Genomic DNA, 17,096 nt, shown 5'->3' with positions numbered 1-17,096 from the left:
TATACAATGGAATATCTCTCATCAGTGTACCAGTGCTTCTAGTGTGTGTGCCCTTATGAAGGTAACATCCCATTTTCACACTGAGGGTATGGTCTTTCATGTGCGTGCAATGGAACACCACTCACCAGTGTGTGTGTGTGTGTATGTGTGTGTGTGTGTGTGTGTGTGTGTGTGTGTGTGTGTGTGTGTGTGTGTGTGTGTGTGTGTGTGTGTGTGTGTCTGTGTGTGTGTGTGTGTGTGCTTGTTGGAGGAAGGTGGAATGTATGAGGGGAAGGTCACCAAGGATGGAACCACAAGATCAGAAACATCATTGAAAGTAACTGTAAGCATTCCACCCTATCTCTACTTCTTTTGCTTACATCCCTTCACAGCTATGCTCCACATACACATACAATACAAATATAATGAAATATTATGAAAAAATTATTGCATATCTTTTAAAGAATAATACCATCCAATCCATATACTAAGTGATAGATTCCTCCATATCATTCAACCAGACCGACAATTAACATGAACATTTTAGTTTTAAAGTTGAAGTATTAATGCTCACTGTAAAAGAAAACATAAAAGAAAATTCTTCCATGGCACCAATTATGCTCTTCCTATTACTGAAATTAACTCAACATATCAAAGTTGTCACTTGTCATTATCAGTCCATTAGAAAGATTTACATAAATTCCATGCTGAATGATTTCAAACATCATGAAGGTCAGTTAGAATGATCATTATCATTATCCGTCATCACTTCCAATGAGAAATTCCACTAGCATTGTTCAGGACCTTCCAAATGTCTCACCGATTTTTACTTATTTCCTTAAGGTTTCTTTTCTGCAGCATTACAATTCCATTTATTTTTGAACAATGTTTTTGAACTGCTCCTTAGCAAAGTGTGACAAGGATCAAACAAAATTCTAAACATTTAACCAAAACAGTTGCAAAAGCTCATTTTGTTATCCTATTTTGAAGTCTTGCTAAGAATAAAGAAACAAATGGGTAAAGCTTTGTTTATTCCTGGGGATATTTGGTCAAAGGAAATGATGCCTGTATTTGGATAAATACAGGTTGCATGCAACCTACTAGGACATGAGCCATAAATATCAATTAAGTGCAGGGAAAGTTTAGTTTAGGTATTGGGTTTCATTTTTTTTATATTTTATTGAAATTTTATATGCCAAACATGGAACCAACAAGAACAATAAAGAGTAAAAAGAATAATCTTTGATACGTCATGGCTATAATCCACATCGCCCCTGTCCCCCCTCCCCCGCCCTCCCATGAAAAGTAAATAAGGTAAAGAAAATAAATAAGCCCTAAAGAAAGAAATGAAGAGATGAAGAAGGAGAAAATAATGGATGCTGCGTCGATATATTTATCAGAACCAATATTGGGCCTAATTGTCATCAAACAATCAAGCCTGACACAACATCTGAATGGTCAGGAGATTGCACACACAATTTTAGCAGGAGGAATGATCAGGAGAAGCAGATGATTTGGAGGGAGCGCAAACAGTCCACAAAGCCATAGGGTCAGAATTAGTCCACTGGTTTTCTTCACATTTTTATTACATCATTTCAGGACATTGAGACCTTCTGATGTGTTCCTGAAATAAACGTGAGAACCTGGCTTACATTCAATCTTAAATAGTTTCCATTTTCCAGATGTAGGAACAAGAGATGGGTTTCACCTCAAACCTCTCACAAAGAAAATTACATTTGACCAAAGCTTGGAGAATATGCCCAACATATGTGCAGGTTGAACATCCAGTTCTTGTTATCCATGAAGGAAAACACTTTTTTTTTGATTTGTTGATATTGGCTCAATATTTGCTGGAAAAATAACATCATTTGATGCACATGCTGTGTTTACTACATTTGCTAGAATACAGTTTATGATGAGGAAGAGATGTTATGAATCGACTTAAGTTTCTGGACAAATTGAATCATTCCATTGTCACCCTTTCAAAATGCAATCTCCCTATTAATCTTCCCATATGTGTGAGGAATTTTCTGGACATGAGCCATAAATATCAATTAAGTGCCAGGGAAAGTTTAGTTTAGTATTTCTTTATGAAACGGCTCTGTTAATTGGTTGATTTATTGCCTTGACTTGGCACTTAACCTTGAGAAGAGGCATTTTAGATTGTTGAACTTTAATTCCAGCAAGTGCTAAATTGTTCCTATGATTTTTCAAATGTTCTTATCTTAACTTTATTTATTTTTGTTTTCATTCTCACTATCTCTTAATTCATTAATTTCCTCAATATCTTTAATCTGATGAAAGCACCCTATTCCCTCCTCTTTGAATAACTTGCTTAATTATTCAGTTTTTAAATTCCATTGGTTCAAATAAATAGTTTGTCCCATCTTTCACCCAGATGTTCCTGTGACCTTGCTGTTCTGTTATCAATTCACAACTCCAGCAATTTGCACAGGAGAAATTATTGATGTTGAAAGTCTAGGAGAAAAATCATATCAATGGTAGACATAAGGCAGCCATTCCAGCTAAAAATGTAACCATTTTCACACTGGCTAACTTGTAAATTGGCTGCTCAATGAACCAGTTAAAGAAGCTGTTTTTGCCATTCACACTGGACTATGGTTAATCGGTTCTCTGTGTCCCTTTATACTCAGCACCACGCATCCCCAGGCAGAGGGATGCCTATCCTCCACCAGTGACGTCTGAGTGACACATTGAGCAATGGCGGTCCTGCCCTCCCCGAATTCCATGTGGCAAGAAATACCTTTCCATGAGTGCTCCATGCATACAACCCTTTCTCTACCACACAGAATTCCATTTGCCATTGCTCTCTCTCTCTCTCTCTCTCTCTCTCTCTCTCTCTCTCTCTCTCTCTCTCTCTCTCTCTCTCTCTCACTCTCCCCTTCCCTCTATCTCTCACAGACATATCTATCTATCTATCTATCTATTTAACCTTGATTGTAGTATGTATCCACTTTGTTTTGTGTGTGTGTGTGTGTGTGTGTGCGTGTGTGTGTGTGTGTGTGTGTGTGTGTGTGTGTGGGTGGGGGGATGATATGTGTTTTATTGCTGCTACCACTTTTCCATGGTCCTTTATAAATTTATAAAGATTTATATAGGTCAGCTCAACAACAGGGGGTGAATGGCTCATACTGTGCTGTACATAATGCTTAATTATGTTATAATTAGGCATGACTAATTTTATTTAAATACAAGATCATAATACATTGATCAGGATTTAGTAAATTGAATACAAAGTTTATACCTTCTTTTTAATCTTTTGTTTCCTTCATGTTCCTGCACTCACGCAAATACATCATCAATGTGTCACTTCTTTGATCCTGGATAGTCCATGTCCCTTTCACATTGGGCTAATCAGCATGCAGGCATCTGATGACCCCAGCGATGATAAACCCTCCCTAGGTAGTCCACCCTCATAGAAATTTGACGGCTTCCTGCCATTTTGTGAGAGTTCACACCAGCCCTTTAACTGGTATATTGGCCATTAATTACTAGGATAAGGTGTCAGTGTGATAGCTAATAGCCATTTTTGCACTGGCTAATCCAATGGTTCTCAACCTTTTTCTTTTCTCTTACATACCACTTTAATAATCCCTATGCCATCAGTGCTCTATGATTAGTAAGGGATTGCTTAAGATGGCATGTGAGTGGGAACGGAAGGTTGAGAATCACTGCTCTAGGCCCAATTGTTACTGAAATATTTTGCTTGAGAAAAATTGTCATTGGCCCATTTCCATTGGAATTATGAAACCGTGCACATAATGAGTCAATTAGGTACGATTAAAACAGTGGTTTTCAACCTTTTTCTTTCTACCCACATACCACCTTAAGCAATCCCTTACTAATCATAGAGCACCTATGGCATAGGGAATACTTAAAGTGATATGTGAATGGAAAGAAAAAGGTTGAGAACCACTGGGCATTTTGGTCATTCAGTGAACTAGTTAAAGAAACCATTTTTGTTGTTTACATTGGATCACTGTTAACTGATTCTCTTCATCCTTTCATACTCATCACAAGGCATCTCTGGGGATAGGGAATTCCATCCTCCACTGCTGACATCTGAGTGGTACATCGAGTGATGGTGGACCTGCCCTAAATCCTGATCAATGTATTATGATCTTGTATTTAAGCAAAATTAGTCATGCCTAATTATAACATGATTAAGCATTATATACAGCATGGTATAAGCCCTTCAGCCCCTGTTGTTGTGCCAACCCATATAAATCTTTATAAATTTTTAAAAGACTGTGAGAAAATAGTATCAGCAATAGTGGACAATTTATAGACTGTGGGAAAGTAGTAGTGGCAATAGCACACAATTTATAAAGACCATGGGAAAGAGCAATGGCGGACCTGCCCTCCCAGAATTCTGTGCAGAGAGAAAGGGCTGTACACATGGAGCACTCACGGAAGAGTTTCTCTGCTGCACAGGATTCTGGGAGGGCAGGTCCACTATTCTATCTCTCTCTCTCTCTCTCTCTCTCTCTCTCTCTCCCCCCCCCCCCCCCCTCTGTGATTTTCCCACGGTCATGGTCCTTTAGAAATTTGTAAAGGTTTATTTAGGTCAGCAAAGTTTATATCTTTTTAATCTTTTGTTTCCTTCACGTTCCATCTGTCATTCCCAGATTCATCCTTCTTAAATTGGTTAACAGAAATTGATCAGATATCATCTTGACCCCACAAGTCCAAATGGATCATATGTTTAGTGGTGTGCCTCGTCCTCCATTTACTTGAGCTTCTTGTATCCTCTCAACGCATGGACCCAAGGTTAACAGTTTGATCCTATCTGGTGTTGGGCATATGAGTACAACCAGGTCCTCGGTGCTGGAGACATGAGACAATAGCGGACATGTCCACTGAATTTGGAAGATTTTGTAGAGATAGAGTTATTGGTATTTTTCTCTTGAATTGAGATGTCTCCTAGCAGTAACAAAATCTCAAAAGTATATCGAAGAGAAGAAATTACAAGTTTGTGCTTTCTTGAATTAAATATGGAATAACTGTTGGACCACTACAATAGAAGAGTGTTGAGCACTGTTTACAAAAATGAAGAGGCAGAAATCTAAAAAGATTATAATTATCAGAAATAGTGCTGTTTTCTCTGGGAAAAGGAAGATCAAGGGAATTCAAATTATGAAGGGGTTTGATAAGAAAGACATAAAGAAGCCATTAGAAAATTATCCTTACTCATTTATTCTAAATTAATGATCAAAATAGAATTTCAACCTCACTTCCAAAAGTTGGTTCCATTGAAATGGGTTTCAACCTGAAAATGTTTCATTTTGTGGAATAATCGAAAACCAAGGGCCATGCATATAAAATGTTTATGTATCAATTCAGTTAGGAAATCAAGAGAAGTTCTTTTACCCCAAATATACATAGAATGTTGAACTTGCTATGCCATATCTCTCAATTAAATGCCATTGATGTATTCAGAAGGAAGTTTCAGAAAACATCAGGGAAAAGGAGCTGTAGAGTATGTTTGGTCTGTGGAGACCAAAAACACAAACCCAAGAAACTGAGCCAGTGCCCACAGAACACAATGCAAGTGGATTTCAAAAGAGTAGAACAGGAATCAATAAGGAACAAGAAGAATTACATTTGGGCAAAGCAGTTGTTGCAAAAAAAACTTCTGTGATTATCTACATCATTTAATAGCAATAGCTTAATTCATAATTTAAGATTGACACTATTAAAAGAAATACATGTATTACAAAAATGGGCATTTTCTATACTCTAGCATGTTACTTATATGACTTGTTAATTTTTAATTGCAAAAATCACGAAGAGAGCAGCTGTTGAAATCAAGGCTTTTATTTTTTTTAATCTGCAGCACTTTTAAATATCAGAAATTATCAGTCATGCCACAGAAATTCAAGCTTTATATTGAGGTGAGGAAAGTATTATGCAACATAATACCCATACTGTTATTAAAATTTAATTAAAGTTTGATCATATCAAGAAAATATTTTCCACGTCCTTTCAAAATGGGACAAAATGCTTTTGCGATTGTAAGCTCAAAGGGTTCTGCCTCAGTACATGCGACAAAGAGACTAAAGCTGTATTGTGCAGCCTTATCTGGATCTACCTCATCTGTCGTATAGTTCTGTTAAAAAGTAGGACGGCATTTCAGTTCAAGGGTCTGTCCAACAAAAACTCTTCATTGTCCACATAACAGAGTTATCAGTTCATCTTGGACATTTTATAACTTTCATAACAAAAGACCTGTTTACGTGAAGTCAAATTGATTCAATCCACATGATTTCATTTCAATGCACGTTAGTTAATGTAACATCTTTGTAGTTACAAACCACAATAATATTACTTCTATTTTCCTAACATAAAAAATGTTGCTTAAGTAGACACTATACACACCCATTTTGTTATAATTGTAACTTTGGAAAATGCTTTCCAAATTGTGAATATACTTATTTTACATTTTGTAGTGAATGAACAGTAATTTATTCCACTAAATATTACAAAGACTGGAGGGATTAGCAATTACAAACACCACTGCCTGGCCACCAGCTCACTCATTCTACCTGGAAACTCACTGAAATTAAATAGTTCACTTGTTTTTAATTCTGGGATGAGATTCCATCTGTGCGTCCATACTAAGAATAAAGCTCATTTCATCAATAATCCTGCCTTATCCCACCTCCTGAAATTCTTATCCATGCATTTGCTACTTCTAAATTTAACTGCTTCAATGCATGCCTGATGATCTTCTGACCTCTGAGCAAAGTTTCTTCAAAGCATTGCTCTCATGTCCTTCACTAAGTTCTGTTCAACCATCAATTCCATGCCTTTCACCATGGTGACTTTTTCTTAGGCAGTGGATTCATCTTCAAATTACAATCCTCATTTTCAAATTTTCCATCACATTATTTCTCTAATTTCTTTCAGCTCTTCAACTTTCTGGGATATCTACACACCTGATAGTGAAGTCGTCAGAATCCTGAGTTTCATCCTTTCAAAACAGATTACTATGCATTCATCTGCAAAGGCTCTGAGCCCTGAAATTTCCTCAGTGTCTCTCTAACTCTCCTTCTTTCTCTTTTAAACCTGCTTCTTGAACCAACCCTTCAGTTATTTGCATCGTATCTCTTCTTACAGCTTTGTGTCAAACTTTATTGGTAACACTCCTGGGAACTAAGGCTTTGAAACAATGTATAATGTAAAAAGTTGAATTTTTTATTGTTGAAACTGCTGTGGAAACATCTCATTTTTAATACAAATTTCACAAATAGACATCTCTCCAAATCCGCATGCACATGTGTACTCCTATCCCGACTCTTCTATTGGAAGAGAAAAGGAGCAGTATAACTTGGAGATACAACAAGCAAGTGAGCTCATGAGCCCATGCTACACTAAATACAGCCATGTGACCAATTAACCTGAAAAAGTGGGAAGAAACTGAAGCACCTGGAGGAACCTTTCGCAGACTCGGAGGGAACGTACAAACTCCTTATAGAAAATGCTCAATTCAAACTCAGGTTGCTAATGGTTTAATAGCATTGCTCTTGCAAATCTGATCTCACCCATCTTATGACATTCCCACTGTTGTAATTACCCACTATATCCTTACTAAACTTTGGTCTGAGATACTGTCTGAAACAATATGGAAATCTGAAAATATTCAATGATAACAAATTTCAAATGTGTCATTGCTTCTTTTTAAAAGCTCTTAACTCAGTCATTGCCAAATGGAATGATCCAAGGGGGTGGTGAGAAAAAAGGTGGCACACCATGTCATAGCCCTTGGCTTCCAGTGTCTTCTTGAGTCCTGGGGTTCTCAGCCATGGTAAGTCCTTCTCTCTGTCTGTCTCCTCCTCATTTGCTCTTCTCTCCGCCACAGCCAAAATCAGTGAGAACTGGAGGAGCAAGCGAGCCCCTTTATACACAGGAAGTAGACGGATCGGAGAAAACCTTCACTCTCGCACCTTGGCCACCCAACTCATTTTGTGTTTCTCACCTCTGCTAAACCCTACGGAACACCAGTAAACCTGCCCTCCCTGACCCAACAAACCCGCTGCTTGCCAACCTGTGGAGTGCAGAGCATCTGAACCACATTTGCCTGAACTCACCCCAATCTCCATCCAGTTCCAAAAACTCTTCTGGTACCTTAACGTTTTATCAATTCTTCAGCAGAAATTGGGCATTGTACTCGATGCTTGTGAAATGCATATGCTTGTTTATTGTGTTAGATTAGCTGTTGTTTTAAATTTGCAGTAGACCTAATACCAAGAAAGAGGTGTGTGTTCATTGTATGTGAGTGTGGTGGAGTGGGGGTGCTCTAGGGATGTGTCCTGGGAGCCAAGGGTTGGCAGCCTGAATAAGTTTGGGAACCACTGCTCTAACTGAACTCCTCCCAAGTCTCTTTTCTTTAAAGTCAATCTATGTTAAAGAAAATTAGCAAATCAAATCAGAGCTTTAGATGCAGAGTTGTGAAACTTTATCAAACCATTTTACAAAATTCTGAACAGAAGTGTCATGGGTCGAATGTTGCTCAATAAGGTGTTCGGAAACACAGTGCCCTGGAGATATTACAAAGACTGTTACTTGATAGGCTGTGAAAATGAAAACTATCAAAGAATAGACTGCCTAATATTAAAGGTCATAAAGTTCCTGCAACATGTACCAATGTTACTTGAACTTCTGATTGAAATTCCCAAGAGAGGTTCAGTCTCACAGATCTCCAGAGCTGCATGGGTTTGTGTTCAGATTAAGTCTATATTCGCGACAGATTTAGATCACCAGTTATCAGTAAATCCTTTTCAAACAATTTAGATCTTATTTAGTTCTTTGAGGGCAAATCCTTTGAAGTATTAGTCTTTGTTCTTTTTTGCTGTTTTGCATTTTTTTTAAAAACAAATGTGATGATATTTTTCATCACAGGGCAGTATGGGCATTTTGTTGGAACTTTCATGAGGATAAGCAGATAAAAATAGTGAAGAATTTTTTTTTCCTTTTGTCCGTTTCAATGTGCATCAGCTTTACACTCATGTTGCAGTTAATCATGTAGGTTCAAGCTTCTACTTGTTGCTAAGCGAAGACACAATTTTAAATATTGATGATTAAAAAAAAAGGAAATTCTCAATAACAAATAAATACTGCTCCATTTTGCATTATTTTAACAAATAAAAATAATTTGAAGTGGAAATAACAACATTTTCTGATGTTCAATTTGATGCAAATTTAACAATTTTAAAGGTGAATATTTTCTTTCCAACTCAGAAAAATACTTTTACCTTTTAATAAATTACCAAGCTACGACTGCTCATAAGAAACGCTGAGTTTTAATTACTGCAGGTCTAGTGGACGGCATGGTTAGTGTAGTGGTTTGTTATTACAGTGCCAGCAACCAGCTTCAAATCTGGCACTGTCTGTAAGGAGTTTGCACATTCTCCCTGTGTCTGTATAGGTTTCCCCCAGACACTCTGATTTCCTCCCACCTTCCAAAAACTTACGGGGGTTGTAGGTTAATTGGGGTATTTGGGCAACACAGGCTCGTGGTCTGGAAAGGCCTGTTATTGTGCTGTTATGTCTAAATTTAAATTTAAAGATTCAGCCATTAATTTTTTCCACTTTTACATCCAATTCTGCAGGAAGCTCTGAAATTTTGAACAAGCAGTATTTAAATAAATGTGAACAAGTATTTCATTTTTTTCTTCAGAATGTTAACTTCTAAGATATTGTCGCATTATACTCAAGTCTTAATGCACTTTCAAACCCAAGAGAAGAATATTTTTAGAAAATGATTTTAAATGTGTCTTCCTTGAGACAATAAAAAGAGTGCAAATTGAGATGTTCCCATTTTCAAGTTTCTGTAATTTCTATACTCCAACTCAAACATTTTGCAATAATATAACAAGGTAACTATAAAAATGTACCATGCATTTAGAATGAGAACACATTTGGTTTCTGGTTTCTAGAAACAAACCATCCAAATGACTTCCAACTTATTGATACACGCCACAATCTCACAAGAGTCACAGAGTCATGCAGCATGGAAACAGGCCGTACAGCCCATCATTCCTGCTAATTAGTCTAACCTCAATTTTCATTCCTCAATCACATCCATATATTATTCTTCTATTTTTGAACAAGAAATAACATCAGTATTTAAATCTGACTCATGGAAGGCTTGAAATAATTGAAGCACGGGAATAAAAATAATGTAACATTTGTCGTCATTGGGAATTTAAGCATTTAAAAGTCACCATTACTGTAATGGAATGACAGCAGTACTTGCTAAAGAAAATATACTGTCCTGGATTCAATCTAATTTAGGTGTTGTACAAAATATGTGACTTACTATTTAACAGATTTAACTTAACCTTTTCAATATCTGAGAGTGAGGTTTGTAAATCAGCCTCCTGCCAAATTATGAATGGACTTGCATTTAAATAATGCTTTTCACAACCTCAACATATCCTGAAGGGCTTCATATGAAAAGATTTTCTTTATATAATGTAATTGTTGCTGTTATGAGGCTATAGAAAATGAACATTTTTTTAATGTTAATTGAGAAATAAATATTGGCCAGGACTACCCTGCTCCTCAGGAAAATAAAATGGTACAATTCCCTAAGTGAAGTCGGGCAGAATAGCAGGCAACAATACATGAGATCAAGACATTCTGTGCTAATTTTGAACAGAAGTTCACTGAGTTGATGCCATCCATCATAAGAGTCTCAAGCATGCTTGTATCCATGGGTTGCAACTGCACCTGCCAGATCAGTCTTCCTGAGAGTGAGCCTGTGGGAAGCAACTGGCTGGGATGGAGTAACTTACTTTGAACCTATGTGGACCAGCTGGTGGGAGTATTCATGGGCATCTTTAGCCTTTCCATCACACAGACTGTAGTCCCCACCTGCTTTAAGGAGACAATTATCATCCCAGTACCAAAGCAAAACAAGATAACATGCTTCAATGACCATTGCTTAGTGGTCATGTGATTCTAGAACAGGGGTGGCCAAACCTGCTTAACATGAGAGCCTCATACCATAAACTTCAGATGTTTGAGAGCCGTAGCAATCACGCAATCTCAAGACCCACCCACTACCCCTTTCAGGTGGCCATAATACCCAAATGTAAAGCTGCCTAAAATACCCGAATGCAGTTGTTGGGAGGCCACCTGAAAGCGGAGAACCCGTCCCCAAGGTGTACCTACTCAACCCACCTCGGGGAGGTATATTCTCTGCTTCCGAGCACTCCCCCTAGGCACCTGAAACCAGTAGCCTGAAAGCGGATAGCAGCATTCAGATGCCTAGCAAGGGGCGGGCTGATGATAATCAGCCAGCGACCTAACTCCCTGCTTCTGACAGCCCCCCTCCCCGCTGCCCGGCCACCCAACTCCCCACTACCTGACAGCCCTCACCCCCCACCCCCAGCACGGGACATCAGGGTTGGGGTGCCCGGCACAGGAGGTTGCCCATCCCTGGTACAGTTTTGTTGGGGAAAGTATTTTCCAATCCCTGTCTTGCAAGTCATCGATTTGCAGAGAGTGAAGAAGCATTGTTTCAAAGGGAGCAATTTTGCCAAAGACTTTTTTCTAATCAAGTCTACACATGAAAAGTAAAGTTATTCTCTATTACTCCTTTAGTTGCTTTCAGGTGCTTGGATACAGATAATGCACCTGTAGAGCCCGTTTCAGGTGGTTTTGCCTAGGAAATGCAGCTGTGGAGCCTTGTAGGTGTGGACCTTTCAGGTGGCAGTGCTGAAAGTTCTGCAGTGGGGAGAGGTGCCGCAGAGCAAACGCCAGCTCCTGGGGCTGGGGCGGCCGGTGTGGGACATCGCGGCATGGGCGGGTCACACCGCTACGCCAGCCTTGATGTCTCGCACTGGCTGCTCCAGCCCCAACGTCCCACACCAGCTGTCCCTGCCCCGACATACTGTTAAAGGGCAGAGGGTTAATGCGAGAGGGGTAAAGTTTAAAGGAAATTTGCAAGACTTTTTGTTTACACAGAGTGGTGGGTCCCTGCAACACACCATGAGGGGAGAGGGTGGAAGCTGATAAAACAGTGACAATTAAAAGGCAGGTACATGGAACAGGGACTGCAGGCCACATGCAAGCAGATGTGATAGTTTAGTCTGGCATCAGAGTCAATTTGGTCCATGAGTTGAAGGGCCTGTTCCTTTCTATATTTTTATGTTTATCCCCAACGAATCTCGATTGGTGCCTGGTGCAGTATGTGTGCAGTTTGAATGTTCTACCTGCAGAAGTGGTGTTCCCTCAGGTGCTCTGGTTTCCTCCATGTCCGATGGATTAACTGACCTCTGTAAGCAAACCCTAATGGTGACTCAGGGCGAGAGGGGGCACTATTAGGCAAAGTGGCTAGCAGTTTTAAGGTGCCTAGCAGCAGGCAGGCTGTTGACAGTCAGCTGGCGACCCGCTGGTGAGAGCTACCCTCCCTGCTGCCGACACCTACCCTCCCTGCAGCCGACACCTACCCTCCCTACATGTAAGGTATTGCCGTGAGCCGCTCATTACACGTCAAAGAGTCGCATGTTGCTCACGAGCCGCGGTTTGGCTATCCCGTTCTAGGAACTGATCATGAATCACATTGACTACTGGCTCTCTGCTTAAGAACATAAGAGCATAAGAAATAGGAGCAGGAGTTGGCCATCTTGCCCATCAAACCTGCTTCACCATTCATGAGATCATGGCTGATCTGATCATTGACTCAACTCCATCTTTCTGCCTTTTCCCCATATCCCTTAATTCCCTTTTTTTAAATGTAAAAATCTATCTAACTGAACCTTAAATATGTTTAATGAAATAGCCTCAACTGCTTCACTGGGCAGAGAATTCCACAGATTCACTTCTCTCTGAGAAAAACAGTTTTTCCTCATCTCTGTCTTAAATCTCCCCTGAATCTTGAGGCTGTGTCCCCTAGTTCTGGTCTGATCTACCAGTGAAAACAATTTTTCTACCTCTATCTATCCCTTTCATAATTTTTTATGTTTCTATAAGATCTCCTCTCATTCTTCTGAACTTGAGTGAATATAATCACAGGCGATTTAGTCTCTCCTCATAGGTCAACCCCCCTATCTTCGGGATCAAACTGAAAACTCAATCCACAACAATTTTCCTACCACCACAACAGGCCCACAGTAGGCACCATATTTTTGGCCCTACACACTACCCTGGAACACCAAGATAATGACACCTATGTCAAACTCCTATTTATCAACTACAGCTCTGTCTTCAACAATATAATCCTGAGCAAAGTAATCTTCAAACTCCTAGGCCTTGGTCTCAGAAACCCTCTCTGAAAATGGATGCTTGATTTCCTATTCAGTGACAACACCTCTTTCATAATAATCCTGAGCACCAGTACCCATCAGTTCCTTACTATCTGTCGCATTCACTCATGTCTGTGTGGTCAAATACTGCTCTAACTCCAGTGAAACGTTTGCAGATGATCTCACTGTTGTAGGCCAGATCTTAAACAATGATGAAAATGAGTAAAGGAAGAGAGATAGGGTCAAGTAGCATGACATCAGAACAACAACCTCTACCTCAATGTCAACAAATGGAAGAGTTGGTCATCAATTTCAGGAAACAGAGTTCAGCACCCACCCAGTCTGTATCCAAGGTGCTGAGGTGTGGATAGTAGAGAGCTTTAAATGTTTAGAACAGTAGTTTTCAACCTTTTTCTTTCCATTCACATACTACTTTAAGTAAGCCCTATGTCATCGATGCTCTGTGATTAGTAAGGGATTGCTTAAGGTGGGATGTGAGTGGGAAGGGAAGGTTGAGAATCAACTGTTCTAGATGCAATTGTTACTGAAATATTTTGCTTGTGAAAAATTGTCAATGGCCTATTTCATTTGGAGTTATGAAACCATGCATATAACGAGTCAATTAGGTATGGTTAAAATAGTGGTTTTCAAACTTTTTCTTTCCAAGCACATACCACCTTAAGCAATCCCTTACTAATCACAGAGCACCTATGGCATAGGGAATAGTGAAAGTGGTCTATGAGTAGAAAGAAAAAGGTTGAGAACCGCTAGTTTAGATGCAAATATTTGCCAACAGTCTATCCTGATCCAATCCAGACCAGAAGAAATTGAAAAGAGCTGTGAAATCAGTTCAGATCAGATCAGTCAATATTTATTGTCATGTAATAAAACAGAAAAGTAATATTACATGAAATTGTTGTTTATCTGCCATTAGCATTGCCTGGTGCCAGTCAGAGAAAGAGAATCCTCCCCCAGAGTAACCAAGTGCCCGTGATTTCACCTCCAGTGCTCCTGTAGCCTTTGTAGCCACATACGACTTCAGTTCAGTTCAAACCATCAGCAATCTGAGTCCAGATCAAAGCCTCTGTTACGATGATGAAGCCTTCAGCTTCCGGGGCCCTTTGAGAGCCCTCCTTGCCCTCAGCACTCTCTTGAATCCCAGTTCTGATAACATGAGCCAGAATCCAGCAGCCCACAGCCTGGTTTGAGTCCTTTGACCTCAAGTAGCCAGCCTGTGTGAGTTCGTCACCCATAAGTCATGAACAGCTCAGAGTCTGTGTGTATTCTTCATCCACAGTGCCCCTTGCTGCTCTACCTCTGTTGTCACTGTTCCTTGGGTTGTCTGCTCTGCTTCTCCTTCTCAACAGGGGGTGTTCTCCCCATTACTGGGGCTCTGCCATTCAAGCCATTATGAAAACCAACCTCCTCTCCAACAATTCCAGTTACTCCTCCCGTTGTATCAGGAAAACAGCCAAAATATTGGATATGCAAACAGAAAAGATTTATTTTGGCATCATGTTTGGTACTTGGACCAAAGGTATATTTCTGACTTTGCACTGTTCTTTGTGGAAGCAAAAAAGAATAGGAGTCCCCCAAACCAGCTCCAGAATTCAATGAAATCATGGCTGATCATACAATTTCAGTACCCTATTCCTGCTTTTCCCCCTACATTTTAATCCCTTTGACTAAAAGAGATCCATCCCTTTTGAATATATTTAAAAACCAGCCTCAAAAACTTTCTGTGGTTGGGAGTTTCACAGGTTCACAATTCTATAAGTGAAGAAATTTCTCCTCATCTGAGTCCAAAATGGCTTACCCCTTGGTCCTTAGACTGTAACCCCTGTGTTCTGGACTTGCCCAGCATAGGGAAAATTCTTCCTCCAGCTCCCACATTAGGAAAATTCTTCCTGCAAATCTTCTGAAAATTATTATTTCCTCTAAAAAGCCATGCTACAGCATATAAAAGGCCAACAGTTAAACCTTTCTTGCATCCTGATCAAAACACATAGTACAGTATCTTAAGTATTGTGATTCTGGAAATTAGGGTTGTAGATACTCTCATATTTCTACCATGATCATTCCCGGTTACCACGATTGATGTTTGCCACATTCATATATGTTGTCCATTGATTGCTATATTGGGAAGGCACACAAGCATCACAAACAAGAAGAGAAGACTTCATTGACAGTTTCATCAGGCCACAAAGGCAGACAAGGTGGCCACAGACATTAGACTGTTCAACAATCTTCTGGCACCCAGACGCCACATCAATGTCCTAAAATGGACATCACCTGCATCATCCAACCAAGAGCACCTACCTGCAGTCCAGAAGAGTTTCTGACATCCTTTTGTAGGAAGAACAAGCCTCCTGTGGGAACTTTTATCATCACAGGATATTATTACCTCATCTAGAAAAAAATGAAATAAATTAGGTCTCATTGCATTCTTGATCATGTGCAGTTTGTTTGAAAAAAATGACTTTTGATATGGATATAAATCAATTCCAAAACTAAATGCTCACAATACTCATTCAAAGGAAAAATTGTTAAGTATATGGAAACTAAACATTTTTAGAAAATTAATGAAGTTTAAAGAACTAGATTATGACAACAAATGCATTTTCATTGTCTTGTTATTGGCAGTCGAATTTCTCACTATTTGTGAATACAAATGTATCAAATATTCACGTGTGGAATACTTACAAAGTAAATCAGGATCCATTCTTTTGAAATATGATCATTTTGGTTAAATTACTCAATTATCTCACATTTCCTCAGAATACCACATGTGGTCTTTGAAAACTGAAGAGTTTAGCTTGGAGCAGTAACACAATACAGCATTTATTAGTTACACTTTCATTCTTTTGTTTCCCAAATATTCTATTTGAAATTATTAGCAGTAATAACAAGGAGAGGATTGAAAAGCATCATGTTCATTTATTTGTTAATAGCAGAGAAAAACTACAGCTGCTTGCCAAAGAAAACAAAAGTTTTAAAATAAAGTGTATCACAAAAGTAAAAGACATCTTTTCTTACCATTGTCAAAATCTGGAGAAGATGACAGCTGCCATATAATGTAATCATTTCCATAGCCAGAGGAATACTAGCAAAGCGGATGAAAATATGGCCTGGCACCAGAGAGAAAATATGCCAGGTCATTTTGAAAATCATGTTTGTATTTCAAAGGAACATGCACACTCAGTCTAGAAACACTGGTATGTAAATTAAGGGAGGAGGATAGGTGTCCTCGACAAATTCAAAATTATAAAACTATTTCAAAATAAAGGTGCAGAATTTCTATTCAGATTGTCGAATATCATGCATTACTTTGTTCAGATATTGGCTGAACCCTCTAAGAAATAGCACAAGGGAAAAACAGAATATTGGGACGAAATATACAGAAAATTTAGGATCAATGGGATTTTGATTTTGCTTTCCAGCACATGGATTAAAACCTCTGTCAAAGTGTTCATAGATAGAGAACACAATTTTTGTTTGTTAATTGTGCTGCATCAAAACTAAATGAAATCACAGTTCATCAATGTTGTCTCTTGCAAATGTGCAGGACTCTTCAATTTCATTGCCTTTGTCAGCCTCCAATTCACTTGGATTAGCTTGGTCCCTTCTCTTCCTTCTCCATCTCAGAAGACAGACATGGCACTGGCATCTTTCATAAATCCAGTGATTCCCATAGATATCTAAATTCTGCCTCCTCCCACCTTGCCTCCTGTAATGATGTCATCTCTTTTCCTCAATTTTCCCATCTCTGATGAGGCCTCTCTTGGGCCTCTAAAAGGTCTTTCTTATGGAAACTTGGCTTGTCCACTGCCGTAGCTGATGGAG

The 17,096-nt window shown here is 39.1% G+C and overlaps 1 long non-coding RNA gene across 4 annotated transcripts in view; it reads right to left on the bottom strand.

Annotated features, from left to right (window-relative positions):
• LOC138756335 (uncharacterized) overlaps window positions 1–15,629 on the bottom strand; it is a 142,664-nt gene extending 127,035 nt beyond the window's left edge. For 3 of the 4 annotated variants that reach the window (XR_011353000.1, XR_011352997.1, XR_011352999.1), the window contains exon 1: window positions 6,939–7,034. This is a non-coding gene — a long non-coding RNA (uncharacterized lncRNA). Of the gene's footprint in view, window positions 1–6,938; window positions 7,035–15,572 lie in introns of those variants that run through there. The other variant, XR_011352998.1, reaches the window with a different exon arrangement.
• Between the last annotated feature and the right edge of the window lie 1,467 nt (window positions 15,630–17,096).

The sequence above is a fragment of the Narcine bancroftii genome, chromosome 3 (assembly GCF_036971445.1).
Source record: "Narcine bancroftii isolate sNarBan1 chromosome 3, sNarBan1.hap1, whole genome shotgun sequence".
Classification (NCBI taxonomy): domain Eukaryota; kingdom Metazoa; phylum Chordata; class Chondrichthyes; order Torpediniformes; family Narcinidae; genus Narcine; species Narcine bancroftii.
This window is presented reverse-complemented; position numbering and strand designations above follow the sequence as displayed.